The sequence below is a fragment of the Haliotis rubra genome, unplaced genomic scaffold (assembly GCF_003918875.1).
Source record: "Haliotis rubra isolate DU_JTF1 unplaced genomic scaffold, ASM391887v1 Scf909, whole genome shotgun sequence".
Taxonomy (NCBI): Eukaryota; Metazoa; Mollusca; class Gastropoda; order Lepetellida; family Haliotidae; genus Haliotis; species Haliotis rubra.
In genome coordinates, this window is record NW_025767645.1 from 280,653 (window position 1) to 293,691 (window position 13,039).

Consider the following 13,039-nt stretch of genomic DNA (forward strand, 5'->3'; position numbering starts at 1 on the left):
TGTTTTGTCGCAGCACAGTTGAGATAGTGAAACGCCGGCTTGTGTTGACGCCCCGGAGTGTTATTTATTCCTCTCTCTCTCTCTCTCTCTCTCTCTCTCTCTCTCTCTCTCTCTCTCTCTCTCTCTATATCTCTCTACTCTCTCTATCTCTCTCTCTCTCTCAACAAATTGCAAACACATTCTTAGACAGTTTGGTATATGGTCTACTACATATCACTTTTTCAGCTACACCATTGTACAAAAAACATACAGCTGTTATCTAAATGTGGCACCTTGAATTATAAAATATTATCACCTCATACGTACGTGACTAGTTTTTCTGACTAGAGAATTAAGTGACAATGTGATAAATTATTTGAGTAACCTATCAAATATTCCGCATGAGTTTGGCGATTTAGTAACACACGTCTGCTCAAAAACTTTAGAAGTAATTTGGCATACACATTGTAAATCATTATTACTCACATTGTTTTTTCCAAAATACCAACAAATTGCAAAAACATTCTAAAATCAAACCTGATAACTAGACTAGCCGACAATCTGAGGGCGTAGTAGACAAAAAAACGAGTAGCAAAATATTTGATCGATAGCCAGTTGCAACAACATAAAACTCATGAAAATTACCAGTCACTTTTTGCAGTACAAACAGTAAATATGTAGCCCAACTTTCAATTGTTTCAAATAGGATTTTTATTATGAAGAATAATACTTTTTCTCACCTGAAACATCGCTTAAAACACATCAGCATCGTTTTCTTCAGGATTACAAGATTCTATCGTTTCTTCCTTTACAGTTTTTAGTACTACATAAAGACAATATCAGGGTGATCAATATTAATCATCATAAATTTGGCAAAAGGAACATAACAAGACTGTATCCTCGATCGTTCTTTCTCTAGCAAGGCGGGCCCTTTTGCTTTCTGAATTTACCGATATTCTGTCTGAATTTCTGCTCTACGTTTTCCCACTTGAAATAAGAAACAAATGAGTAACGTATGTATAATACATTTCGATACATACCGTTACCCTATAATTATGCTCTTTCACTTAACAAAGACCCAGGACTAATCCAAATGTTATTACAAATATATAAACTCTGTCTGATAATCTACTAAAGTACCTTTCATTTGTACATCAATCCTTCCATCCCATTAAACAATCAAATATTCATATCAATTTTCATATCATTCAGAGAGGTGACCATCTCTTTCCCAACACATAGCTCATTATGTGAAAATAAAAGGACATTAAATAACACTGATTGCCAGTTTAAGTCAGAATGTTTTTAAAAAAAACAAAGTTTCTGGCTTCAAATGATATGACATTTACGTTTGAAACCTTCAACAAATGTTGTTACCTACGTTACCGTTGATAACGTATGTACCAGTTACTTTAGCATGCCTTGATCGAAAACTGGACCACCAAATGATGCCCTTAGCATCGCTTTCCTGTTTGTTATGATGGTAGTTAAAACACACAATGACAATTTGAAAGAATTACACTTTGTAACATGTTTAACATGACGTCTTTAATTATGCATGGTATCACTGAATTTTAAACAACATTACCTCATCAAACTGATGTGGTTTCTCTCTCAAAATGTGTCTTCTGTTCGATGACTGTCCCCACATGAAGTAGGTATAGCCAAAACCTAATCATATTGTTTCGAACACTTAATTCTGTACTTTCTAGTAACGTATGTAACGGTTACGTATGTATATTTTCAATGGTTTTCATTTTCATTTTTGCAAATTTATACACACAACTGATCGTGACATGAGCTGTTTCACAATGCTAGAAATGTGTGTTGTTGGTATAATGTTTTGAGTGAAGTGTCATAGAAATTGAAGTAATTATTGGCATGATAACGTATGTATTGCTTGATTTCTACGCATCTTGTTTGTGGTGTTGAAAAGTAGTTTTTCCAATACTGAACTATACTTTTACTTAAAACGTGTCGTAATTGATTTGGTAAATGTTTTGAGTATAAATAATTTATTCTGTACTTCACTTAAGCCAGAAAGGTACGCTGCTACACTGCCATCCAGAAAAACACAACGTATGTATCCAAAGTTTTGCGACAACATTGTTAACACTCTATAACTATTCCGATTTGGATGGTTTGCCTTCTTATTCTCATTTGTCCCCGGCCGTGATATTGCTGGAATATTGCTAAAAGCGGCGTAAAACCAAACTCAGTCAGTCTTATTCTCATTTGAATGCAGCGTAATAAGTACATTGTTCTTTAAATATTCAATCTGAAACCCAAACTGAAAAATCAAAATGACAGTATTAACTTCGTCACCGACATGGCGACAGTAACGTACGTATCGTTTTGCCAACTTTGCCTTTTCCTGCAATGCCAATATAAGGACAGATGACCCGAAACAGTGTTTGTTGGCTAGGGCGGGTATAAGACTGTGTGAATAATGCAAATACTTGGCACAATATTTGTTGGATTATGAACAATTGGTTGGCGACATCAATTACACCTCATTAGTGATAATGGGTGTCTAGCAAAGCACTGTGCATGGAATTTGATGTCGCATATCGCGCCTGGCACGCGCACTTTGTCTACACTGAACTTACTCACATTTTGCATGCTTTTTGACGCCTTAAGTTCACACACCTGACATTGAAAGTTTAAGAACGACTGATTATTCTCTAGTCTCTGAATGTTGTTAAAAAACACTTTAATTTTAATCTAAACTGCGCGTACGTCATGCGCGTACGTCATGGAAATCAGCGTCTCCGCGCCGTGGGTATGCTGGAGGCTGGAATGGCCCAAAATGAAGTCGCCAGACATGTTGGTGTCCATCGAAACACGATCTCATCTCTCTGGAGACGTTTTTAGCATTATGGAAACACGGTGTCATCTCTATGGAGACGTTTTCAGCATTATGGAAACACGGTCTCATCTGTATGGAGACGTTCTCAGCGTTATGGAAACACGGTGTCATCTCTCTGGAGACGTTTTCAGCATTATGGAAACACGGTGTCATCTCTCTGGAGACGTTTTCAGCATTATGGAAACACGGTGTCATCTGTATGGAGACGTTTTCAGCGTTATGGAAACACGGTGCCATCTCTATGGAGACGTTTTCAGCATTATGGAAACACGGTGTCATCTCTCTGGAGACGTTTTCAGCATTATGGAAACACGGTGTCATCTGTATGGAGACGTTTTCAGCATTATGGAAACACGGTGTCATCTCTCTGGAGACGTTTTCAGCATTATGGAAACACGGTGTCATCTCTATGGAGACGTTTTCAGCATTATGGAAACACGGTGTCATCTGTATGGAGACGTTTTCAGCATTATGGAAACACGGTGTCATCTCTCTGGAGACGTTTTCAGCATTATGGAAACACGGTGTCATCTCTGGAGATGGATGGACACGGTCATCTCTCTGGAGACGTTTTCAGCATTATGGAAACACGGTGTCATCTGTATGGAGACGTTTTCAGCATTATGGAAACACGGTGTCATCTGTATGGAGACGTTTTCAGCATTATGGAAACACGGTGTCATCTTTATGGAGACGTTTTCAGCATTATGGAAACACGGTGTCATCTCTCTGGAGACGTTTTCAGCATTATGGAAACACGGTGTCATCTCTCTGGAGACGTTTTCAGCATTATGGAAACACGGTGTCATCTCTCTGGAGACGTTTTCAGCATTATGGAAACACGGTGTCATCTGTATGGAGACGTTTTCAGCATTATGGAAACACGGTGTCATCTGTCTGGAGACGTTTTCAGCATTATGGAAACACGGTGTCATCTCTCTGGAGACGTTTTCAGCATTATGGAAACACGGTGTCATCTCTATGGAGACGTTTTCAGCATTATGGAAACACGGTGTCATCTCTCTGGAGACGTTTTCAGCATTATGGAAACACGGTGTCATCTGTATGGAGACGTTTTCAGCATTATGGAAACACGGTGTCATCTGTATGGAGACGTTTTCAGCATTATGGAAACACGGTGTCATCTCTCTGGAGACGTTTTCAGCATTATGGAAACACGGTGTCATCTCTCTGGAGACGTTTTCAGCATTATGGAAACACGGTGTCATCTCTCTGGAGACGTTTTCAGCATTATGGAAACACGGTGTCATCTGTATGGAGACGTTTTCAGCATTATGGAAACACGGTGTCATCTCTCTGGAGACGTTTTCAGCATTATGGAAACACGGTGTCATCTGTATGGAGACGTTTTCAGCATTATGGAAACACGGTGTCATCTCTCTGGAGACGTTTTCAGCATTATGGAAACACGGTGTCATCTCTCTGGAGACGTTTTCAGCATTATGGAAACACGGTGTCATCTCTATGGAGACGTTTTCAGCATTATGGAAACACGGTGTCATCTCTCTGGAGACGTTTTCAGCATTATGGAAACACGGTGTCATCTGTATGGAGACGTTTTCAGCATTATGGAAACACGGTGTCATCTCTGGAGACGTTTTCAGCATTATGGAAACACGGTGTCATCTCTCTGGAGACGTTTTCAGCATTATGGAAACACGGTGTCATCTGTATGGAGACGTTTTCAGACGGTGTCATCTCTCTGGAGACGTTTTCAGCATTATGGAAACACGGTGTCATCTCTGGAGACGTTTTCAGCATTATGGAAACACGGTGTCATCTCTATGGAGACGTTTTCAGCATTATGGAAACACGGTGTCATCTGTATGGAGACGTTTTCAGCATTATGGAAACACGGTGTCATCTCTCTGGGGACGTTTTCAGCATTATGGAAACACGGTGTCATCTCTCTGGAGACGTTTTTAGCATTATGGAAACACGGTGTCATCTGTATGGAGACGTTTTCAGCATTATGGAAACACGGTGTCATCTGTATGGAGACGTTTTCAGCATTATGGAAACACGGTGTCATCTGTATGGAGACGTTTTCAGCATTATGGAAACACGGTGTCACGGTGTCATCTCTGGAGACGTTTTCAGCATTATGGAAACACGGTGTCATCTCTCTGGAGACGTTTTCAGCATTATGGAAACACGGTGTCATCTCTGGAGACGTTTTCAGCATTATGGAAACACGGTGTCATCTCTCTGGAGACGTTTTCAGCATTATGGAAACACGGTGTCATCTCTCTGGAGACGTTTTCAGCATTATGGAAACACGGTGTCATCTGTATGGAGACGTTTTCAGCATTATGGAAACACGGTGTCATCTCTCTGGAGACGTTTTCAGCATTATGGAAACACGGTGTCATCTCTCTGGAGACGTTTTCAGCATTATGGAAACACGGTGTCATCTGTATGGAGACGTCATCTGGAGACGTTTTCAGCATTATGGAAACACGGTGTCATCTCTCTGGAGACGTTTTCAGCATTATGGAAACACGGTGTCATCTCTCTGGAGACGTTTTCAGCATTATGGAAACACGGTGTCATCTCTGGAGACGTTTTCAGCATTATGGAAACACGGTGTCATCTCTATGGAGACGTTTTCAGCATTATGGAAACACGGTGTCATCTCTATGGAGACGTTTTCAGCATTATGGAAACACGGTGTCATCTCTATGGAGACGTTTTCAGCATTATGGAAACACGGTGTCATCTCTCTGGAGACGTTTTCAGCATTATGGAAACACGGTGTCATCTGTATGGAGACGTTTTCAGCATTATGGAAACACGGTGTCATCTGTATGGAGACGTTTTCAGCATTATGGAAACACGGTGTCATCTCTATGGAGACGTTTTCAGCATTATGGAAACACGGTGTCATCTGTATGGAGACGTTTTCAGCATTATGGAAACACGGTGTCATCTCTCTGGAGACGTTTTCAGCATTATGGAAACACGGTGTCATCTCTCTGGAGACGTTTTCAGCATTATGGAAACACGGTGTCATCTGTATGGAGACGTTTTCAGCATTATGGAAACACGGTGTCATCTGTATGGAGACGTTTTCAGCATTATGGAAACACGGTGTCATCTCTCTGGAGACGTTTTCAGCATTATGGAAACACGGTGTCATCTCTCTGGAGACGTTTTCAGCATTATGGAAACACGGTGTAATCTCTCTGGAGACGTTTTCAGCATTATTGAAACACGGTGTCATCTGTATGGAGACGTTTTCAGCATTATGGAAACACGGTGTGGAAACACGGTGTCATCTCTGGAGACGTTTTCAGCATTATGGAAACACGGTGTCATCTCTCTGGAGACGTTTTCAGCATTATGGAAACACGGTGTCATCTCTATGGAGACGTTTTCAGCATTATGGAAACACGGTGTCATCTCTCTGGAGACGTTTTCAGCATTATGGACACACGGTGTCATCTCTCTGGAGACGTTTTCAGCATTATGGAAACACGGTGTCATCTCTCTGGAGACGTTTTCAGCATTATTGAAACACGGTGTCATCTGTATGGAGACGTTTTCAGCATTATGGAAACACGGTGTCATCTCTCTGGAGACGTTTTCAGCATTATGGAAACACGGTGTCATCTCTCTGGAGACGTTTTCAGCGTTATGGAAACACGGTGTCATCTCTATGGAGACGTTTTCAGCATTATGGAAACACGGTGTCATCTCTCTGGAGACGTTTTCAGCATTATGGAAACACGGTGTCATCTGTATGGAGACGTTTTCAGCATTATGGAAACACGGTGTCATCTGTATGGAGACGTTTTCAGCATTATGGAAACACGGTGTCATCTCTCTGGAGACGTTTTCAGCATTATGGAAACACGGTGTCATCTGTATGGAGACGTTTTCAGCATTATGGAAACACGGTGTCATCTCTCTGGAGACGTTTTCAGCATTATGGAAACACGGTGTCATCTCTCTGGAGACGTTTTCAGCATTATGGAAACACGGTGTCATCTGTATGGAGACGTTTTCAGCATTATGGAAACACGGTGTCATCTGTATGGAGACGTTTTCAGCATTCTGGAAACACGGTGTCATCTGTATGGAGACGTTTTCAGCATTATGGAAACACGGTGTCATCTCTCTGGAGACGTTTTCAGCATTATGGAAACACGGTGTCATCTCTCTGGAGACGTTTTCAGCATTATGGAAACACGGTGTCATCTGTATGGAGACGTTTTCAGCATTATGGAAACACGGTGTCATCTCTCTGGAGACGTTTTCAGCATTATTATGGAAACACGGTGTCATCTCTGGAGACGTTTTCAGCATTATGGAAACACGGTGTCATCTGTCTGGAGACGTTTTCAGCATTATGGAAACACGTGTCATCTCTCTGACGACGTTTCACGGTGTCATCTCTCGAGACGTTTTCGTGCATTATGAAACATTCACATCTCTGAGAAGACGGTTATGGAAAACACGGTGTAATCTCTCTGGAGACGTTTTCAGCATTATTGAAACACGGTGTCATCTGTATGGAGACGTTTTCAGCATTATGGAAACACGGTGTCATCTCTCTGGAGACGTTTTCAGCATTATGGAAACACGGTGTCATCTCTCTGGAGACGTTTTCAGCATTATGGAAACACGGTGTCATCTCTATGGAGACGTTTTCAGCATTATGGAAACACGGTGTCATCTGGAGACGTTTTCAGCATTATGGAAACACGGTGTCATCTCTGGAGACGTTTTCAGCATTATGGAAACACGGTGTCTGTCTCGTTTTCATTATGGAAACACGGTGTCATCTTCAGCATTATGGAAACACGGTGTCATCTGTATGGAGACGTTTTCAGCATTATGGAAACACGGTGTCATCTCTCTGGAGACGTTTTCAGCATTATGGAAACACGGTGTCATCTCTCTGGAGACGTTTTCAGCATTATGGAAACACGGTGTCATCTCTCTGGAGACTCATTATGGAAACACGGTGTCATCTGTATGGAGACGTTTTCAGCATTATGGAAACACGGTGTCATCTCTCTGGAGACGTTTTCAGCATTATGGAAACACGGTGTCATCTGTATGGAGACGTTTTCAGCATTATGGAAACACGGTGTCATCAATATGGAGACGTTTTCAGCATTATGGAAACACGGTGTCATCTCTCTGGAGACGTTTTCAGCATTATGGAAACACGGTGTCATCTGTATGGAGACGTTTTCAGCATTATGGAAACACGGTGTCATCTCTCTGGAGACGTTTTCGTTTTCAGCATTATGAAACAGCATTATGGAAACACGGTGTCATCTCTCTGGAGACGTTTTCAGCATTATGGAAACACGGTGTCATCTGTATGGAGACGTTTTCAGCATTATGGAAACACGGTGTCATCTCTCTGGAGACGTTTTCAGCATTATGGAAACACGGTGTCATCTCTCTGGAGACGTTTTCAGCATTATGGAAACACGGTGTCATCTGTCTGGAGACGTTTTCAGCATTATGGAAACACGGTGTCATCTCTGGAGACGTTTTCAGCATTATGGAAACACGGTGTCATCTGTATGGAGACGTTTTCAGCATTATGGAACACGGTGTCATCTCTCTGGAGACGTTTTCAGCATTATGGAAACACGGTGTCATCTCTCTGGAGACGTTTTCAGCATTATGGAAACACGGTGTCATCTCTCTGGAGACGTTTTCAGCATTATGGAAACACGGTGTCATCTGTATGGAGACGTTTTCAGCATTATGGAAACACGGTGTCATCTGTATGGAGACGTTTTCAGCATTATGGAAACACGGTGTCATCTCTGAAACACGGTGTCAGATGGAGACGTTTTTTATGGAAACATCGGTGTCATCTGTATGGAGACGTTTTCAGCATTATGGAAACACGGTGTCATCTCTATGGAGACGTTTTCAGCATTATGGAAACACGGTGTCATCTCTATGGAGACGTTTTCAGCATTATGGAAACACGGTGTCATCTCTCTGGAGACGTTTTCAGCATTATGGAAACACGGTGTCATCTCTCTGGAGACGTTTTCAGCATTATGGAAACACGGTGTCATCTGTCTGGAGACGTTTTCAGCATTATGGAAACACGGTGTCATCTCTATGGAGACGTTTTCAGCATTATGGAAACACGGTGTCATCTGTATGGAGACGTTTTCAGCATTATGGAAACACGGTGTCATCTCTCTGGAGACGTTTTCAGCATTATGGAAACACGGTGTCATCTCTCTGGAGAGACGTTTTCAGCATTATGGAAACACGGTGTCATCTCTCTGGAGACGTTTTTCAGCATTATGGAAACACGGTGTAATCTCTCTGAGACGTTTTCAGCATTATGAAACACGGTGTCATCTCTCTGGAGACGTTTTCAGCATTATGGAAACACGGTGTCATCTCTATGGAGACGTTTTCAGCATTATGGAAACACGGTGTCATCTCTCTGGAGACGTTTTCAGCATTATGGAAACACGGTGTCATCTCTGGAGACGTTTTCAGCATTATGGAAACACGGTGTCATCTCTATGGAGACGTTTTCAGCATTATGGAAACACGGTGTCATCTCTCTGGAGACGTTTTCAGCATTATGGAAACACGGTGTCATCTCTCTGGAGACGTTTTCAGCATTATGGAAACACGGTGTCATCTGTATGGAGACGTTTTCAGCATTATGGAAACACGGTGTCATCTCTCTGGAGACGTTTTCAGCATTATGGAAACACGGTGTCATCATCTCTCTGGAGACGTTTTCAGCATTATGGAAACACGGTGTCATCTCTCTGGAGACGTTTTCAGCATTATGGAAACACGGTGTCATCTCTCTGGAGACGTTTTCAGCATTATGGAAACACGGTGTCATCTCTCTGGAGACGTTTTCAGCATTATGGAAACACGGTGTCATCTCTATGGAGACGTTTTCAGCATTATCTATGGAGATCGCGTTTCAGCATTGTAGAAACACGGTGTCATCGATAGACTTGCTCATTCGACCGGCCGTCCACTCGTGACGTCACGCCAGCAAGACAACCTCATTCGGCCGACCCAACTAAGGAATCGATTCCAGACTGCCAGTTTGGCTGCTCGGGTCACTCCTGGCTTACGTCCAATCATGTTCCAGGACTGTACGGAACCGATTCAAAGGGAAAACAACATCCGACCCCGACGGCCTGCAATACGTCCAATTTTGCTCCAACGTCACCGACAGGCACGTCTTACCTGGTGCAGACGAGACAAGACTGGGATGGTGTTTTGTTCACCGACGTGTCGAGATATCATCTGGGAAGCTGTGATGGCGGAGCAAGGGCGTACAGACGGCGATGTGAGCGGTAGGCTGACGTGAACTTTGTTCAACGTCGGCAGTTTGGTGGCTATTTAAAGCGTTACATGGTATTGGGAGGAATCCCATCTCACGATGGGACACAACTTGTCATTGTCAATGGCAAACTGAGAGGTCTGCGATACAGGGATGAGATCAATGGATCTCATGTGCAACGTTTCATTCAAGGATACAGACGTAACGCAAGATAATGCCCGTCCACATGTCGATTGCTCGTGTTGTGACTGATTCCTGAGACAGTAGAACATTCCGGTACTCCCTTGGCTAGCTGTTTCCCCCGTATCCTCCCAATGCGTCCCCACCCCCACCCCACCCCCCATTTTTAGGCTGTTTTTACACATCTTACATAGGGCGACAACGCGACATATAGCTTTCTTCAATCTCTTAGTATCGTCTATGCGTCGTCGTCAAACCTGCATCAACGCCCATAGTGCACACACATGATACCGAATTTTAAACTGACTTTTGACACCACCTCTCTTCAAGGGCGTGTCACAATGGCTTGTGTCAAACCATACAGATTACGATATTATCCAGTCAACAGACAAACAGTGATTAAGGAAAACACCACAAATCATGTTATTTTCTTTTGGCATTAAGATATGGCATAAAATCAAGTAATGCACAGTTACTTTATTCCAGTAGTATACGTGTCAGGTGCGTCAGTTCATATGTCAAAAATATACGAACCTACACAATAGGTTAGATGATATCCTAGCTATTGGGAGTGCTATTTATGATTGCATGTAATACACGTACATACAGTACATACAGAAAGTACTGCTCTGACCTGGTTACATCAGATGGTTAATTTGGTTTATATTGATCTCACTTGATACATGCTCTAAAGGAAGCCAAGACATGATACATACACACTATACATGAAGACATATATGCACAATCTAGATATAAAATAACCTCCTATTCAATTCATTTTATTTCGGTTTTATTGGCCGTTTGCCCATGCACAATAAGACAGTTTACAATATAAAGAGTAGCAAATTATAAAGAGACAAAAAGCAGTGAACTTATTACAGGAGATGTATTTTCTAACAGCAATAGTTTCTGTAATATAACCGTTAAAATGTGTATGGGTATAACAGCTGCCAAACAAATGAAGAAATTTAGTCTGTATGCTATCCCCACCACAATAGGGAAAATATAAATTTGATCTCTAATAAAGGTGTATGCTGATCCAAGTGTGTGTGTGTGTGTGTTTGTTTGGGGTTGTTTTTTGTGTGTGTGTGCAAATTGCTTTGCTACATGTTTATTTAGGGTTATTTTTCAACATTTCAAATACCTTTTATTTTACGCAGTTTCATGTTATGCACAGTCACTTTTTCCGTTAGTATATGAATGAATGTATGTATGATGAGACGAGTTGTTAGGATAGATATTTTATATCCTTAAGATACAATACAGATGAAGAACGTTACACACTCTGTGTGTGTGGTGTGTAGTGTGCGTGCTTGTGTGTGTGTGTGTGGGGGTTACGACCCCCTAAAATCTCTAAGGACCATCTTGGGTACTTCTGGATTCGCCTTAGCATTCAAATACGAAATGAATTTCGTTTCTATTTGAGCCGAAGTCACACATTTTACATATGTTACTACAGTTAATATCCAATGTTACGTCTCAATGGAAGTGCATGCAAGTAAACAGATATGTATTCTAATTGCTATGTGAGTAATGGAAGTAACATAATATTCAACATTTATCATGTTTTGACTTGTTTGATATATCTTAGATAGAGATTTACTTAGTTTACCAGGAATACGCCGTTTATCACAATCAAGAAGTGTATTCTTGAAAACGGAAATGTGATGGAAAATATCGCCAACATCCTGACTGTATTATGCAAATCCGAAACCATAGCAACTGATGCTCAAGTTTCTGTGCCAGCTCAATCTAATTTCTTCATAAGTAAATAAAACTGTTTTGGATAACGATCACTGGTCGCCTTTAAAATAGCTACTTACGCCAATAGCTAATGCCCACTTAGCAACAATCCGGGGAGGTGGGGGTAGACTAGTGGTTAAGGCGTGCCCTCGTCACGCCGAAGACCCAGGTTCGATTCCCCACATGGGCACAAAGTGTGAAGCCCATTTGAAGCCTTGATTTTTGCTGGAATATTGCTAAAGGCAGCGTAAAACTAACTCACTCACTCACTCACTACGTAGGAAACCACATAAACATGTGATGTACCACAATCTGCTCAAACACCATTACCAGGGGCATGTTTCCAACACCAAAGACGAATGAGATAGAAATTACTTTCTCCTAGCGTAGGGGAATACAACAAGGGGTGTAATTCAGTTGTAGGTGGCGCCTAATGAGAGTATATAAGGCGTATGATATTTGAATTGTCATTCTCGCTTGTTGTGCACCAAGTATACATTGCGTCATGGATACTTCTGAATCTGGCAATCCCATTAACGACAAACTCGATGCCATTTTAAAGCACATGGACTCTTCTCAGTTGGATTTGGAACGCAAGATCCAATCTAGAATAGAGGCTAGTCTCGAGAGTGTGAGAGAAGAATTTGCAGAAAACCACAAACGAAATCCAGAAATTGAAGGCCGATAAAGACTTTACATGGTCTAGAGAAGGTAATAGAATCCAGTACAATTTTAACACAGAGACACTTGAGGCCTTTCGTCAGATTGAATTTGGTCTAGAGTATGAAAAGTTAGACTACATTAAAGAAGTTGTGCAGAGCGAGGTATCCAGGATAGAGAATCGTAATAAGTTGATAAGAATAGCTGATTCTTCCGAAGCTGGTTGGGAGACGGTACGTCACTACGTGTCACGTGAGTTGGCTGAGAACTCTGATGATGAC